Genomic DNA, 18,207 nt, shown 5'->3' on the forward strand with positions numbered 1-18,207 from the left:
TTATCTCTGGATGATAGCCATGATGGTAGCCATGATGGTAGCCATGATGATAGCCATGATGATAGCCATGAATGATGATGGCCATGATGATGGCCATGATGATGGCCATGATGATGGCCATGATGATAGCCATGATGGTAGCATTAAGCATAAGATGTGAATTCTCATTTGTAGTTTCTTCAAAATATTTCACCATCATTTTCAAGCTCCTTCCCTGGGACATGTGTGTCCTTCATTGAACACTTGCCTTCAACAAGGGAGCAGCCTGTGTTCTGCTAACGACAACAACAATAAGACTGGTCTGACTTCTTAGAAATAAGTCATCAATTACAAAAACGTGAATATGAATACATTTTTGGATTTGATTAATCGATTTTGAGTTTTTTAAATAAATAATATATATTATTCATTACCACAGCCAGATGCTCTTTAACCCATGGACATACCACCCTTGGATGTTAGATCTCTGTGTGTGTGTGTGTGTGTGTGTGTGTGTGTGTCTCTCTCTCTCTCTCTCTCTCTCTCTCTCTCTCTCTCTCTCTCTCTCTCTCTCTCTCTCTCTCTCTCTCTCTCTCTCTCTCTCTCTCTCTCTCTCTCTCTCTCTCTCTCTCTCTCTCTCTCTCTCTCTCTCACTCTCTCTCTCTCTCCAACAGGGTGACAAGAAGGGGGTGGATGGTTGTGTTCCCTGTAGAACCCAGTACAAGACCCAGCATGTTCAGACCTGTTCATGGGTCAGCAGGAACATGGACAGTAGAAGCATGTGTGCTACAGTGTACAGTGTACAGTTTGTGTGTGTGTGTGTGTGTGTGTGTGTGTGTGTGTGTGTGTGTGTGTGTGTGTATGTGTGTGTGTGTGTGTGCGTGCGTGCGTGCGTGCGTGCGTGCGTGCGTGCGTGCGTGCGTGCGTGCGTGCGTGCGTGCGTGCGTGCGTGCGTGCGTGTGTGTGTGTGTGTGTGTGTGTTTGTGTGTGCAATAGCAATGCAATAGCACAACACCCAGCCTTTATGTTCAAGTCTCCCCTTAGGTCAACATGGAGAGCTTGATTTGAAAGAATACAAGAGATGCACACTCTCTTTGAATATGTGTGTATGTGTGTATGTTAATGTTAGTGTGTGTGTGTGTGTGTGTGTGTGTGTGTGTGTGTGTGTGTGTGTGTGTGTGTGTGTGTGTGTGTGTGTGTGTGTGTGCGTGTGTGTGTGCGTGCGTGCGTGCGTGCGTGCGTGCGTGCGTGCGTGCGTGCGTGCGTGCGTGCGTGCGTGTGTGTGTGTGTGTGTGTGCAAACGTTTGCCTGTGCTCAATCATTGTCGTCCTCCCAGTCAAGCCAACTGGAACTAAACAGGAAGAGGTTCTCTCTCAATAATTCAACATGTTTTTGAGACACCATGGTACCAAGCAAAAGTGCTCTGCCCTATAATGCTTGTCTTGCCTTCCTACATAACCAAGTTAACTCATGTTGTTGGCATTAACATGTCCCTTGTCTCCATACTGCCTTCTGATTAGGTCACCCGTAGCCTAACCTCTAATATATTAATATTCTTCTGAACAGTAGTGTTGTTATTAAATATAATGTCATTTTATATATATATGAGCTTTATAGGCCGGTTAAGCATGTGACTGGTTAACCTAGATAGCACAAAGTCTATGAAAGTCATTATAATATCTGATACAATGTATGATTTGCAACCCAGTAGCCTTACGGATTACCCAATGTCACCTTCTTGCTGATGGACCAATCAAATCAACCAAGGGGATGGATTACAAATTGGAGGTATCTGAAGAGAAATCAACAGCTGTCAATGTTGAAAACATATCAATAGTAGCCAACGTTAGTGTTAGCTAGTATGTAACATTAGCTGAGGTAGCAACGGTAATCAGGGGTATCGCTCCTGTGCACTTTCGATTCTCTATGTACACCGTTGCACCCCGCGTTTGTGCACAAGAAAATGGTATCCAATCTGATCACAGCCTTAGGATGAGGAAAAAAACAGAACCAACTCTTAACTATGAATAAACACAAATATTTCAAGATACACAAACAAGCAGAAAATGTGTATTCAGAATATATCTACCAACAATTAATATTGAATACAGCTATAGCATATAATAAACTGCACTGTCAATGATCAAAACAAATGGATCATGTAGCCATCCATAGCTGAATTATACATTTTTCCCTCTCAGATATGGCTGGATTTCATTGTCAAAACAAAAGGCCACGGCAGCAAGTCATCCAATCTGTTCTGAGTGTTACGAGCTGGCTCAAGCTCACAACAAGAAAGGGGAGACACAGGCACAATTTAAGAAATAACCAAATAATTTATTAAATTATACTAATTATCAGCCAATATGAATGAGTATCAGTGTGTAAGCAGTGTGTGGATGAGAGTGTATGTGCAGCATGCATGTTGTAAGTGTAAAACCAAAGTAAGTGTCCAAACAAACAAAAGGAAGCAAACAGGTGGAGAGATCGACCGATATAGAGGATATAGAGGAAGCCTCCCTCTATATCCGACTGGGACACACCGACCCAGGTGTGCCCCAATTAGCTTGAGGACCCTCCCCCAGCTCTGCTCTGCCAGCTCACCCCACCAATCCTGTGAAACAGGGACACAGAGCAGAGCAAGCAAACAACAATGTGGGGGAGGGTCATCACATGAGTCACTCAATCACACTGGAGGAATGACATTTCATCTTGTATTTCCATCACCTGATGACTCACTGCACTGGCCGTGGAAGGCTCTCGGAGCTCTATGACATCATAATGGCTTGTTAATGACCCGCTCATTAGAACTGCCATGAAGAGCTTCCTCGTTATGGGGTATGAGAGTGTAGGAGTGGGCGATGATCCAGGAAGGGTTTTGTGAAACCAATCGATACGTCTGAGTACCATATCTGTTTTTTATGTAAAGCTGATGGGAATAGCTTCCAGCTTCCAGCTTGGATAAAAAAGAAAAAAAGAAAATGTTCTGACCACCGAGTGTCACTACATGGCACCAACACCAAGTTTGCAGACGACACAACAGTGGTGGGTCTCATCAAAAACAACAATGAGTTGGCCTACGAGCAGGAGGTCTAGCACCTGGCTACAACAACCTGGTCCTCAACACCAAGAAAACCAAGGAGCTCATCGTGGACCACCAACACAACCCCGCTGCGAACACTGCAGAAATCAACAAACTGACCATCCAACCAGAGGAACGCATACTACAACTGTCAGAGTATGAGGTCCGCAGAATCTTCAAGAAGGTGAAAGCAGGGAAGGCAGCTGGCCCAGACGGAATTTCACCGTGTCTTTAAGCCCTTTGCGGACATGTGTTCACAGACATATTCAACGCATCACTGCAGCAGGCCGTCGTTCCAGTGAGCTTCAAAGAGACGACCATTGTGCCAATATTTATAATTATTATTATAATTATTATTATTAAATAGAATGATATTCTATAGGCTTGCCGTGGTAGTCAGTGATAATGGTGTCATTCTGTGTTCAGGCATCCAATGAGTAAATGAATTGCCCCCCCTTAACAACTTATGCAACAACTTAGTTTCAGTTTCACTTGTAGAGAGGATTTAACTTCATGTGAAGCCAAGACTGAAGAAAACTAGAGAACAGATAACATGTTACACAACAATGGCAGCGGATTTATCAATATTTTGGATTTAAACACAGTAGCAGCAACTGGAGAGGAGCTCAGATGATCAGTCCAAAAGTATGTACAGTAGTGCTTTTTTTAAAACAATTTGATCAGCTGTGACTGAGAAAGTCCGCGGAGAAAGTCGAAACTTGATGTGTGTCTGTGTGTGTCATTCCATTGGTTAACATTATTGGGCGAACATGAAAACGAAAGAAAACTGTAAAATTGTAATGACGCTGCTGTGTTACAAACATGATATAATTATCATAGTTTTGTTTTAGGGACACCCGGCACCTGTAGTAAGGCAGGGGAGGGGGAGGGGAGAAACAGCCTGCAGTGCAGAGGGTCAGTGCGCGTTGTTCTATGGTTGTCATCGTGCATGCATTTACAAGCTTCAATGTTTTATTCATCATCTAAATTTGGCAATTCAAGCTTAATATTCAACGTTAAAGATCCATGTAAACCAGTGTAAAGTAAAGTAAAGATAATTGGGTCTCATTCCCGAACATTTTTCAAAGATATATTCTGGAAGACTTATCTTGGAACCACTGAGACATAATCTATGACAAGTACACTCTGAGTCCTGAACGTGCTGGTAATATGTCTTAAGTGGCTGAAAAGGTTGCACAAATTATATTATCTGATATCTGCTTGGAGAATGGCATTCTGTCTTAAACTCCAAAGCGCGTTCCCGTTCAGCTCATTTGCATACAAAACACCGCCTCCATAGCTCCTTATAAGGCAACTGGTGACGCAGCTGTGTGAAATGGAATGGCGGAAGTGCTTTGCGAGTCTTGCAAGCCGCGTGATTACGAAACCTAGCGTCAGTCAGTGCCAATCAGAGAGCGTCTCCGAGAAATGCGGCTAGGTTTCGTAATTACGCTTGCGCCCATCAAAACTAGATTCGATTAATGTATTGGCATCATATACAGCTCGCGGTACACACCTGCCACAGCGCGCGCGCACACACACACGTGCGCGCGCAGTACTGTATATGAATGAATGAATGACATATAATATATATAGCCTACGGCGGGCGTAATGAATGAACGCAGTATGGCTTATTATTCCATAATTAAGCCTATAGGCTACTGTTCATTCGTAGGCGCACACAAGACTTGTTATGGAATATTAATGCAGTCTATTTCCACCGATTAGCTTTAGTTCTTATTTATTTATCCACTGTCATTTCAGTGTTGGTGTATAGGCTATATAGTGTATTTCAATATAAGTTTAATTGATTAATGATATATTCGAAGGAATGCAGGTTTATAGCTATATCAACCCCCTCCAATGTACAGTAAATTACCAAGTATGGTTTTGTCAATATTCCAATGTACAGTTTTGCTTGTACAGTGTAAGTCTATCCCCCACCCACCCCTCCTACCCAACCTCCTCCAACAGTTTCTACGTCAAATGTACTCTCTTTTCTGGACTCTTTTTGTATCACAAACAGTACTGTATTTGCAAATCTGGTATGTCATAAATGTATAGATGTAGCAGTACTGTCTATCTGTGTCGTGTCATATATGTTATGATGAATTGAAAATGGGGGACCCTGATGTAAACAAGATGAAATTCTTTCTCTGGTCTGCATCCCCTTATGTAATTGAGCTGTACTGTACTGTACCCATTCTGCAATCTGTTAATAAAGTTTTCAATCAATCAATCAATCAAACAAACAAAGGTCTGTCCCATTGTATACCAATCAATGGGATACATTGCATGTTGACCTGCATTCCTTCAAATGTATATAATTAATCATTAAAACAGATGTGTAACAAATAAGAAATACAAATTCCACAGAAGGCATTAAATTATTATTATTTTCAATCATTTCACAATAATTGCATAATTGTGTTTGAATATCTGAGTAATTAAAGTAATTATACATTTGTCCAAAATAGCTGGTTCAGATATGGTTAAGCAGCTGCCCTGTGATCAGATGAATCCATATTATTCATTTTTCCGACATCAAATGCGTAATTTCTTATCGTACAAATATTGTCATATTTATTTTAATTATGATTAAGTAATTAATTCCAAGGAGGCCTGTAGCGTTGACATGAAGGAATCACTATGAGAACACAGTCTGTCAAGTTATAATAACATTTTAAATTAGTCAATCAATCATGAGATTTGATCGTGGGCTGAGAGCATATTTAAGTGTGCTCCTCAGCACTCTTAAATCTGCTCTCAGCCACGATCAAATAAGATCTCAGGAAAGTTTGGGGACTCCCACTCCCAGCCCTAATATGTCTTAAATGGGCCGAAATCTGGCTAAGACGAAATATTTTGTCGTAACTTCGTTCGGGAATGAGACCCATTGAGCATAGATTTGTAAAATGTGCAACCCTAGTTTCACCTAGTGGTATGAGACGTATTCTTCGTATGGCTGCACGTACAGTACCGCACCATCAAGCCTGTACCGTAAATTCGCGGGACGAATACACGTACCGTTACACCCCTAGCCACGACCCAAGAAGACCAGGGTCACAGGGTTACAGAATTGGCTCATTGTTTTAAAATCCCAATATCGTTGTGGGTCTACCAGACAAGCGATCATTGGGTGAGTAACAAAAAATACCACACAAGGGTTAAAGGGGAATGTTAGAGAATGTCAGAGAATGTCCGATTTTACATCGAGGTCACATCACAGATTGGAGAGTTCTCTCTCTGGTTTCTACCTTTAGGAGAAGGGTAGTTGACTGAACTGTCCTGGGAAGAACAATGTGAATTCTTAAAATGGGTGAGCACATGGGATTCCACACAAGAGTGTGGTAAATTAGTCCTTCTCTGCTATTGAGCGTTTTCTACCCCCATCTCTTTAGAAATACTTCAACAGATCAGAGTCTTACCTTCCCCAAAGTCTGCATCATTCTTGTCAGGCACTGTGTTGATTTAACCCTTGTGTTGTGTTGAAAAATGTGGCCGATTTACAACCTTCCTCAATCCAAAATAATGGTTTCTTTCATCTGAGCCCTGAGGCTTCATGAATTCCTCATGTTCAGACGTCTGAACATGTACAATTAATTATCATCACTTTCATTCGATTTCAGATGTTTTATTCAAACATTGTGTTTCCAGTAAAGTCTGACCAAATAGAAAATGAATGGGTGAGACTATAATGAAACATTTGATTTGATCTTTATTTATCTCGAACAATTCAACCATAAAACAAACACATACATTTGTAATAACAAAAAAAAATCAATAATAATAATAAATCAGTATTAATAATAATCAGCATAACTCAAGACTTAAGTTAATGGTTTTGTTCGAGAAGGGACAGAAAGAAGCAAAGCGTATCTTGTCCTGCCCCTTCCTTAAAATAGAATATTAATATGTAATAAGTTATCTATCAACATCATATAGTACTACAGGGTAATACATGGTAGTACAGGGTACTATACTATAGGGTGCTACAGAGTATTACATGGTACTACATGGTATTAGGTACTAAAGGAACTCTCTTACATATACCATTGGTCAAGGGCAATGGCCAAATGAGTATGTACCTAGCATGCATGTCTTTTATGGTGTGGGAGGAAACCGATGTGCCTGGAAGAAACCCATGCAAACACGGGGAGAACATGCAAACTCCACACTGAAAGGCCTCTTGCTGGGGTTCAAACACAGGGAGAACATGCAAACTCCACACAGAAAGGCCTCTTGCTAGGATTCAAACACGGGAAGAACATGCAAACTCTACACAGAAAGGCCTCTTGCTGGGGTTCAAACACAGAACCTTCATGCTGTGGCACGGTGCAGTACTATATGGTACTACATGGTATGACAGAATATTACATGGTATTACATGGTACAACAGAGTGCAAGCCTTTTTACAGTTTTGGGTTATATATTATGTATATACATAATATATGTGCAATGTGCAACCCTAGTTGAAGTGCTCCAATGTCCATCACATCCATACTCACAGGAACACTACTGTATACTTTCAGCCTCAAGCAGTAACATCTTGACCCTGTTGATTGTGTTACAAACTGATTGGATAAACACTGGAACCAGCCCACAACGGGATGCTGTTGGAAGAGAGGAGAGGAGGGAAAGATAAGAGTGAACACAATAGAGCACTGGGGTCTGTCAAGCAGTGTCATGAGCTACTTACCAGCCCCAGGCTTTGGATTTTGTTCCCGGCTCCCTCTCCGGTCTTTCCACGGGCGGGAATAGCTCGCTCACGTTGTGCTAGTGTTCAGGTGTGTGTGTGTATGGGAGTGTTAGTTACATGGTATTATTACAGTGTCCCCTTTGTGGTGCAGTCAGTGACAGTATTTGCTAATAACAGTGTTATTACTTCCTCAGTAATGAGTAAAGTAACGATTTACAATTTCTAAAATAGTTATATTATATTACAGTTACTAATCCAAGTAATGCTGCATTACTGCATTAGATCATTGCCAGAATGATGCTTGCGTGTGTGACGGATCATACTGGGTCTGCGTTGTGTTTGATGTTAAATGAGAATGTCCTGAGGGGGAGTCGAACAGGGGGCTCCCGCGTCCGCGGGCGACGACACAGGCCGCTGCACTAAGAAGTGAATTCACTCCTAACTACCATACCTATGCGTCTGTTAACCCTGTTATGGGGAAGTGAGTTTCATTTACCAGCCCGCACTGCCACAGTCACTCGTCAACAGACCTGTTTCCGTGACTGTGGACATACCCACGGGCTTCCCCGTTACACTCACCTCCCTAAACTCACGCCCCTCAGGACATCCGGGTCACTGGGCACCACTGTGACGGATCATACTGGGTCTGCGTTGTGTTTGATGTTAAATGAGAATGTCCCGAGGGGGAGTCGAACAGGGGGCTCCCGCGTCCGCGGGCGACAACACAGGCCGCTGCACTAAGAAGTGAATTCACTCCTAACTACCGTACCTATGCGTCTGTTAACCCTGTTATGGGGAAGTGAGTTTAATTTACCAGCCCGCACTGCCACAGTCACTCGTCAACACACCTGTTTCCGTGACTGTGGACATACCCACGGGCTTCCCCGTTACACTCACCTCCCTAAACTCAGGCCCCTCAGGACATCCGGGTCACTGGGCACCACTGTGACGGATCATACTGGGTCTGCGTTGTGTTTGATGTTAAATGAGAATGTCGCGAGGGGGAGTCGAACAGGGGGCTCCCGCGTCCGCGGGCGACGACACAGGCCGCTGCACTAAGAAGTGAATTCACTCCTAACTACCGTACCTATGCGTCTGTTAACCCTGTTATGGGGAAGTGAGTTTAATTTACCAGCCTGCACTGCCACAGTCACTCGTCAACACACCTGTTTCCGTGACTGTGGACATACCCACAGGCTTCCCCGTTACACGTGCGAGCAGGTCAGAGCGAGGTCACGTTGCAGGAAGATAAGTAATGTTACAATAGCTGTCCATTTTAAACTATGTGGGGGGGGAGCAAATATGAATATGAAAAAAATATGAAATCTAATTTGATGAAGCATCTGACATGGCTGTTATAGAAAGTAATAAGTAACGTAACTAATTTACTTAATCTTACTTAACTTTGTAATTTTGATAACTTTTTATAGGAGTAATGAGTAATAAGTAACTAATTACACTTCCTGAGTAACTTGCCCAACACTGGTGATTAAATACGGAGATCAAGCCAAGTCAAGTCAAGTCAAGAGTTTTAATTGTCACGGCATACAGGTATACAATGAAATGCGGGTGGTCTTGCCCGCAACGATGTGCAATACAGTGGTACAACATATAATAGAATAAAAAAATAAAAAAACAACATTGTGCAGTAAACAGGTAACAGGTAACATGGAGTGACATCTCGGTATCTGTACATAGTTGTTTACAGAGCATATGGGACATGCTAGTTAGCTTTGGTAGTGCAATACACTGTTCCTGTTATTCTAATTTAAAGTGTCCTTTCCTTTTGGCCATAAGTGTGCATGTGTGCGACATGAGTGTGTGCCCGCTCATGTTAAAGTGTTAAGTGGCTGCTCGTGTGTGAGCGTGCACAGCGTGCGTGTCGTGTGTGTGTTCATGTGTGCTTGTGTGTGGATAGTTCAATGTTCTGAGCACTCAATGTTCATTGTTCAGGGCTCTGATGGCCTGGGGGAAGAAGCTGAGCCTAAGCCGCTCTGTCCTAGTAGCTGGGGTTCGCAGGCGTCTGCCTGACCTCAGCAGCTGGAACAGGCTGTTATTGGGGTGGTGAGGGTCTTTCATTATCCTGCAGGCTCTGGATTTGCACCTCTTGTTGTATAGAACCTGCAGGGGGGGTAGTGCAATACCCGTGGTACGCTCGGCTGAGCGCACCACTCTCTGTAGGGCCTTTTTGTCCTGTGCCGTGCTGTTTCCATACCAGGCAGTGATGTTTCCGGTCAGGATGCTCTCTACAGCTCCTGAGTAGAAGGACTGGAGTATCTTCCCCGATACTCTGAACTTCCTTAACTGTCTCAGGTGGTAGAGGCGCTGTTTCGCCTTCTTTACTATTGTGTCTATGTGTGTTGACCATGTCAGGTCCTCTGAGATGTGGACCCCCAGGTACTTAAAGCTGCTCACCCTGTCCACGGTAGCCCCGTTAATCATCAGTGGTGTGTGCGTCTCCTGCTGTCCTCTCCTATAATCCACGATCAGCTCCTTGGTTTTACCAATGTTCAGGAGCAGGCTGTTGTCCTGGCACCAGCGTTTCAGTACCTCAACCTCCTCCCGGTAGGCCTTCTCGTCGTTGTCCGAGATCAGCCCCACCACCACTGTGTCGTCTGCGAACTTCACTATGGAGTTGGAGTCGAGATGCCGTGTGGCATGCCGTTGAGGGTTGTTCTTGATCAATTCCGTCTTCCCATTTATCATCCACAGGCTCCGACATGTGTAGCTGTCACCAGTAACAGGAGTGCAAGACAGTTGTCCCAGCAACCTACTCAGATCCACAAAATTAGCTATTCCCTAAAGTTCACTCAAACATTCCAAAACACACTCTCGTCATTCACACAAACTACTGTTTCGCCTTCTTTATCAGTCCCTGGTGGGTTGAGTAGCCAATAACATGTCCACATGTGATGGGGCTAGCTGGCTAGTATGTGCATCCAGTGCACATACAGAAGGAAATAAAATATATACAGAGAAATAAGAATATGAGTCAAACGTAAGGAGAGGGTATTTTCACCCTATGTAACAATTGTATGTTTTGGTGGTGTTTTGGTGTTGTGTGAAGTGTCACTTCAGCACCTCTTAAGCATCGGACGGCCCGACACTCGCATGCACGTTGCGGCACTTTGCTCTCGTCTGTCGGCTCCGGGCTGTGTTTTTGATGATCAACCAATACATTGTTGGAAAGTTGAATTTGCCGCCTTTCAATCATCACCCTACTCAACCTATTGTGTGATTCCATTCTCGAGTTACAAGACGAAACATCCGGTGAGCGTCATTTGACAAGCCGTTCGGACGAGTGACCATGTCCAGTTGTGAATGGTCCTGAACTGACCAGTCACCGCTGATGACAAAAATAATTTTTCACTGTACTGTGAGCCAAGGAATGTCTGCTCCGAAAGTGATCCGAGACGGGCCCTGGGAGTGGGGGAAGGTGACAAAAGAAGACGAAGAAGACCATTGTTTTGACTAGAGCAGGGGTCAGCAACCTTTTTGACATGGAGTGCCTGTTTGAAATATAGTTGCCTCAACAATATTCCATGCATCGTAATTTTTTTTCTCATAATCAGGTCTTTTTAATGATAATTTTTACATTATTACATCATTATTGTTATTGTTATTATTAACAATATTATTATGATGGTTGTATCAACCCTAAATCTGAGTTGGGGGGGGGGGGGGGGGGAATGCAATGCAGACAAACAGCTGCATACAGTGCGACCATTTCACTCACATTTGCCCATTCATTTTTGGACACATCACACACCATCGGTGTGTGTACTGTACGTGTGCTGTCATAGCTCCACCTACAGGCCTAATGGAGAACACCAGGAGAACACCAGGATGTGAATGGAAGGTGAATGTGAGGTATATCGTGTAAATACGTTTTGATTGATCGCAAGACTACACTGTAAAAAAATAAATAATAATAAGTTACCAGAACTTAAAAATATTGAGTTCAGTTACTGTGCATTAAGGTTTTCAGTTTTCAATCCATAATAAGTTAACAGAAAAATAAGTACACAACCACATTATTTCAACCTAATAAAACTATGTTTATTGTCATTGTTTTAAGAACACAAGTTGACTTGGTAATACTCACATTTTGAGTAAACAAATTGTTTTTTTAACATGTGCAATGTTCAATGAAATAGACAAATAAATAATAAAATTTGTTGATTAATCCCACTGGTCACAATGGTGACCGTAATAATGTTTTTGTTATAAGGCTCTGTAAATGTTACTGAATGATGTAGCAATGTATTTCCAGCTAAATTGAAATAATAAACAAATAAAGGGTCTCAATTAAATATGTGGTAGTAAAAAGAACCTGTGGGAGGATTTCAACAAGATAAATGCGACAACAGTGCAAAATATTTCACTATAATATTTCAAAGCAAAAAAAAATATTAAAAAAAAATAAAAAATATATATACTTTTATGATTTTTTTTTTTAATGCTGCCCCCTGTGCCTATGAAAATAACCCTGCGTGCCTATGCAGGCACGCGTGCCTAGGGTTGCCTACCCCTGGACTAGAGTATCGAAATGAATGGCAGCGGACGGCTATTTTGGATAATCATGTTCACACATTACAAAACCTTTGTAAAACATACATTTTAAGTGGGATTTTTATACACTTTGGACCTGTACCACATACAGTAAGACTTCAGGCTATGGAACCGTTATGTTTCCCAGCTCCTACTTCTCAGCTGGAACTTAAAAACAGGCATCTGGAAACCAGTAAAAATAAATCTGAGTACACAAAACCTTTACTTCAGCGTGTTCAAGCCTCTGTTACTCTATTTCATTAGCACTCAAAGTGATTTGTCTTTATTGTGTAAGAACCTTCCGAATGTTACCTTTCAAAAGAGACCAGACTCATGCATGTGCTATAAGTATAAAGTATAATACATTGCAAATAACTTATACAATCGTAACTTATACAAACTTTAAAAAAGGCACATTTTTGGCCGATGCTTAAGTCCTACTAATCACACCAAAGTACCAGAAAATACCCTAAAGTAGCCCAAAATACCCCAAAGTATACCCCAAAATACCCCAAAATACCCCAAAGTATACCCCAAAATACCCCAAAATACCCAAAGTACCCCAAGATACCCCAAAGTATACCCCAAAATACCCCAAAGTACCCCAAAATACCCCAAAGTATACCCCAAAGTACCCCAAAGTACCCCAAAGTATACCCCAAAATACCCCCAAAGTACACTAAAATACCCCAAAGTATACCCCAAAATACCCCAAAGTACCCAAAAAAAAACCAAAGTACCCCAAAGTACCCCAAAATACCCCAAAATACCCCAAAGTACCCTAAAATACCTCAAAATACCCCAAAGTATACCCCAAAATACCCCCAAAGTACCCCAAAATACCCCAAAGTATACCCCAAAAGTACCAGAAAAGACCCCAAAATACCACAAAGTACCCTAAAATACCCCAAAATACCCCAAAGTACCCCAAAATACCCCAAAATACCCTAAAATGAACCAAAGTATATCCCAAAGTACCAGAAAATACCAGAAAATACCCCAAAATACCCCAAAGTACCCCAAAATACCCTAAAATACCCCCAAAGTATACCCCAAAGTACCAGAAAATACCAGAAAATACCCCAACATACCCCAAAGTACCCTAAAATACCCCAAAATACCCCAAAGTATACCCCACAATACCCCAAAGTACCAGAAAAGACCCCAAAATACCCCAAATTACCCTAAAATACCCCAAAATACCCCAAAGTACCCCAAAATACCCTAAAATACCCCAAAGTATACCCCAAAGTACCAGAAAATACCAGAAAATACCCCAAAATACCCTAAAATACCCCAAAGTATACCCCAAAGTACCAGAAAATACCCCAAAGTACCACAAAATACCCCACAGTACCCCAAAGTACCCCAACATATCCCAAAATACCCCAAAGTGCCTGGAAATATACCACAAAGTACCACAAAATACCTAAAATGAAAAACTAAAATGTGCACATTTTGTGTAATAGTGTAATAGTGTGTAATACTGTAATACTGTAATAGTGTGCAATAGTGTAATATTGTGTAATAGTGTAATACTGTAATAGTGTGTAATAGTGTAATAGTGTAATAGTGTGTAATAGTGTGTAATAGTGTAATAGTGTGCTAGTGTAATAGTGTAATAGTGTAATAGTGTGCTAGTGTGTAATAGTGTAATAGTGTGGAATAGTGTAATTGTGTGCTAGTGTAATAGTGTAATAGTGTAATAGTGTGTAATAGTGTAATAGAGTAATAGTGTGCTAGTGTGTAATAGTGTAATAGTGTAATAGTGTAATAGTGTGTAATAGTGTAATAGTGTGTAATAGTGTAATAGTGTGCTAGTGTAATAGTGTGTAATAGTGTGTAATAGTGTAATAGTGTGCTAGTCTAATAGTGTAATAGTGTAATAGTGTAATAGTGTGCTAGTGTCTAATAGTGTAATAGTGTAATAGTGTGTAATAGTGTAATAGTGTGTAATAGTGTAATAGTGTGTAATAGTGTAATAGTGTAATAGTGTGTAATAGTGTAATAGTGTGTAATAGTGTGTAATAGTGTAATAGTGTGCTAGTGTAATAGTGTAATAGTGTGCTAGTGTGTAATAGTGTAATATTGTGTAATAGTGTGTAATAGTGTAATAGTGTGTACTAGTGTAATAGTGTAATAGTGTGTAATAGTGTAATAGTGTGCTAGTGTAATAGTGTAATAGTGTGTAATAGTGTGTAATAGTGTAATAGTGTGTAATTGTGTAATAGTGTAATAGTGTAATAGTGTGTAATAGTGTGTAATTGTGTAATAGTGTAATAGTGTGTAATAGTGTAATAGTGTGCTAGTGTAATAGTGTAATAGTGTGTAATAGTGTGTAATAGTGTAATAGTGTATTAGTGTGTAATAGTGTAATAGTGTAATAGTGTGTAATAGTGTGATAGTGTGTAATAGTGTAATAGTGTAATAGTGTAATAGTGTGCTAGTGTAATCGTGTGTAATAGTGTGTAATAGTGTGTAATAGTGTGCTAGTGTAATAGTGTAATAGTGTGCTAGTGTGTAATAGTGTAATAGTGTAATAGTGTGTAATAGTGTAATAGTGTGCTAGTGTAATAGTGTAATAGTGTGTAATAGTGTAATAGTGTAATAGTGTGTAATAGTGTAATAGTGTGTAATAGTGTAATAGTGTGTAATAGTGTGTAATAGTGTGCTAGTGTAATAGTGTAATAGTGTGCTAGTGTGTAATAATGTAATAGTGTAATAGTGTAATAGTGTAATAGTGTGTAATAGTGTGTAATAGTGTAATAGTGTGCTAGTGTAATAGTGTAATAGTGTGTAATAGTGTAATAGTGTGTAATAGTGTAATAGTGTGTAATGGTGTAATAGTGTAATTTTGTGTAATAGTGTGTAATAGTGTAATAGTGTAATAGTGTGTAATAGTGTAATAGTGTAATAGTGTGTAATAGTGTAATAGTGTAATAGTGTGTAATAGTGTGTAATAGTGTAATAGTGTGCTAGTGTAATAGTGTAATAGTGTAATAGTGTGCTAGTGTGTAATAGTGTAATAGTGTAATAGTGTGGAATAGTGTAATTGTGTGCTAGTGTAATAGTGTAATAGTGTAATAGTGTGTAATAGTGTAATAGTGTGTAATAGTGTAATAGTGTAATAGTGTGCTAGTGTGTAATAGTGTAATAGTGTGTAATAGTGTAATAGTGTAATAGTGTGTAATAGTGTAATAGTGTGCTAGTGTAATAGTGTGTAATAGTGTGTAATAGTGTAATAGTGTGCTAGTGTAATAGTGTAATAGTGTAATAGTGTGCTAGTGTGTAATAGTGTAAGTGTGTAATAGTGTAATAGTGTAATAGTGTAATAGTCTGTAATAGTGTAATAGTGTAATAGTGTGCTAGTGTGTAATAGTGTAATAGTGTAATAGTGTAATAGTGTGTAATAGTGTGTAATAGTGTGTAATAGTGTAATAGTGTGTAATAGTGTAATAGTGTGTAATAGTGTAATAGTGTGCTAGTGTAATAGTGTGTAATAGTGTGTAATAGTGTAATAGTGTGCTAGTGTAATAGTGTAATAGTGTAATAGTGTAATTGTTGTGAAGGATCAGATTAAACCGAATATATATATTTATTTATGGATATATATTTAATAGTATTTGTATATCGTTTGATATCCCCTGTATATTCCTTGTACAATATACACTGAATATCCCTTTAGTCTACTAACAGCCCATAATAGTTTCATTCTACCATTGGACGAGAACCTGGCGCCAGCAGCCAAGCCCCTTGGTTCAAGTTCAATCGTGCCGACGAACATGTCGTTACAAGCCCGGTTCCGCGTAGGAATACGTCTGGCGAAATACGAATGGTACTATTTGTTCACAGCGCATATATATATATGGCGCAAGTAAAGTAGAACTTTCTTTTAGTCCATTAGTCCTTTACCCTCCAACCTAGTAACAGACGTGAAGCCTCACCCACGACGCACGTGTGGTGCAGTATGGCCTACTTGGCCTCAGAATAGGCATTGAGACATCGTGTGGATTAATAGTTGAATTGTCATAGTTTGGCACTATACCGTCGAGTGGGACGTATTTCTATTAAGTTAATAATAGTCTATTATGTATGGTGCATCGTTCGGTTAGAGTTATAAAGTGAGCAGTACCCCCATCGTTCCTGACGTTATCTGGAGTCTTAACCAGGCTGGGCAGACCACGTGTGGTGCTTGCATCCGAGGAGCTCCGGGCCAGGACGAGTGGACCTGTACATTGGATTACTTCACCCGGACGACGGCGAGCCTTCCACGGCTTGGATTATCTACATGCTTTGGGTGCTTTGATTATGCCATGGATAACGGCCAACACTGCTGAGTGTTGGAACTACCCCCCCGAGAGGAGTCCAGGTGAGACGGCGCTCTACCCCGAGTGAGGTCGCCTCACGTCTCTTCGTTGTGGACCGGCAGCTACCGTCCACCAGAGGGCCCAGCTGTATTCATCTGCGGACCGAGGTTCTGTGGGCACCGTGTTCAGCACTCTGAATTCTCCCAAGAAATCGTCAGCCAGATGGGATACCGCCAGCGGCTCTCCTAACCCCCCCCCCCCCTACTGTCTTACAACCAGCAGGACCCCCCTTTAGTGTATCCAGCTATAATCATTTAAGTACCATCGCTATAGTTCCCTAAAGAACCAGGTTGTATACTTGCTCCCTGCGTAACCAGAGATTGGACATTCAATGTTGATTTACCTACGAATACTCATTTGCCTTACAAGTGCATTTCAAATCATAAATGTCATTAAGTGAACGTTGTATATACCCTTTGCTATATAAAATATTCGATTTATACATTTGTGTGGACTTCGTTTCATCAGGTGGGAAAGTGTTCATCATATCTATATCATGTACTGGATGGCCAGAAGTTAAAGTACAAGCGGTAGTGGTTTAATGATACCATACTCATCAATACAGTCAGGGAATTGTACCCCTCAGTTACAGTAATAGTGTATAATAGTGTAATAGTGTGCTAGTGTAATAGTGTAATAGTGTGTAATAGTGTGTAATAGTGTAATAGTGTGTAATTGTGTAATAGTGTAATAGTGTGTAATATTATAATAGTGTAATAGTGTGCTAGTGTAATAGTGTAATAGTGTGTAATAGTGTGTAATAGTGTAATAGTGTATTAGTGTGTAATAGTGTAATAGTGTAATAGTGTGTAATAGTGTGATAGTGTGTAATAGTGTAATAGTGTAATAGCGTAATAGTGTGCTAGTGTAATCGTGTGTAATAGTGTGTAATAGTTTGTAATAGTGTAATAGTGTAATAGTGTGTAATAGTGTGTAATAGTGTAATAGTGTGCTAGTGTAATAGTGTAATAGTGTGTAATAGTGTAATAGTGTGTAATAGTGTAATAGTGTAATAGTGTGTAATAGTGTGTAATAGTGTGCTAGTGTAATAGTGTAATAGTGTGCTAGTGTGTAATAATGTAATAGTGTAATAGTGTGTAATAGTGTAATAGTGTAATCGTGTGTAATAGTGTGTAATAGTGTAATAGTGTGCTAGTGTAATAGTGTAATAGTGTGTAATAGTGTAATAGTGTAATAGTGTGTAATAGTGTAATAGTGTGTAATGGTGTAATAGTGTAATTTTGTGTAATAGTGTGTAATAGTGTAATAGTGTAATAGTGTGTAATAGTGTAATAGTGTAATAGTGTGTAATAGTGTAATATACACTATTACACTATTACACACTATTACACTATTACACTATTACACTATTACAATATTACACTACACAATATTACACTATTACACTATTACACACTATTACACTAGCACACTATTACACTATTACACACTATTACACTATTACACACTAGCACACTATTACACTATTACACTATTACACTAGCACACTATTACACTATTACACACTA

The sequence above is a fragment of the Notolepis coatsorum genome, assembly GCF_963971535.1.
Source record: "Notolepis coatsorum genome assembly, chromosome: 7".
NCBI lineage: Eukaryota > Metazoa > Chordata > Actinopteri > Aulopiformes > Paralepididae > Notolepis > Notolepis coatsorum.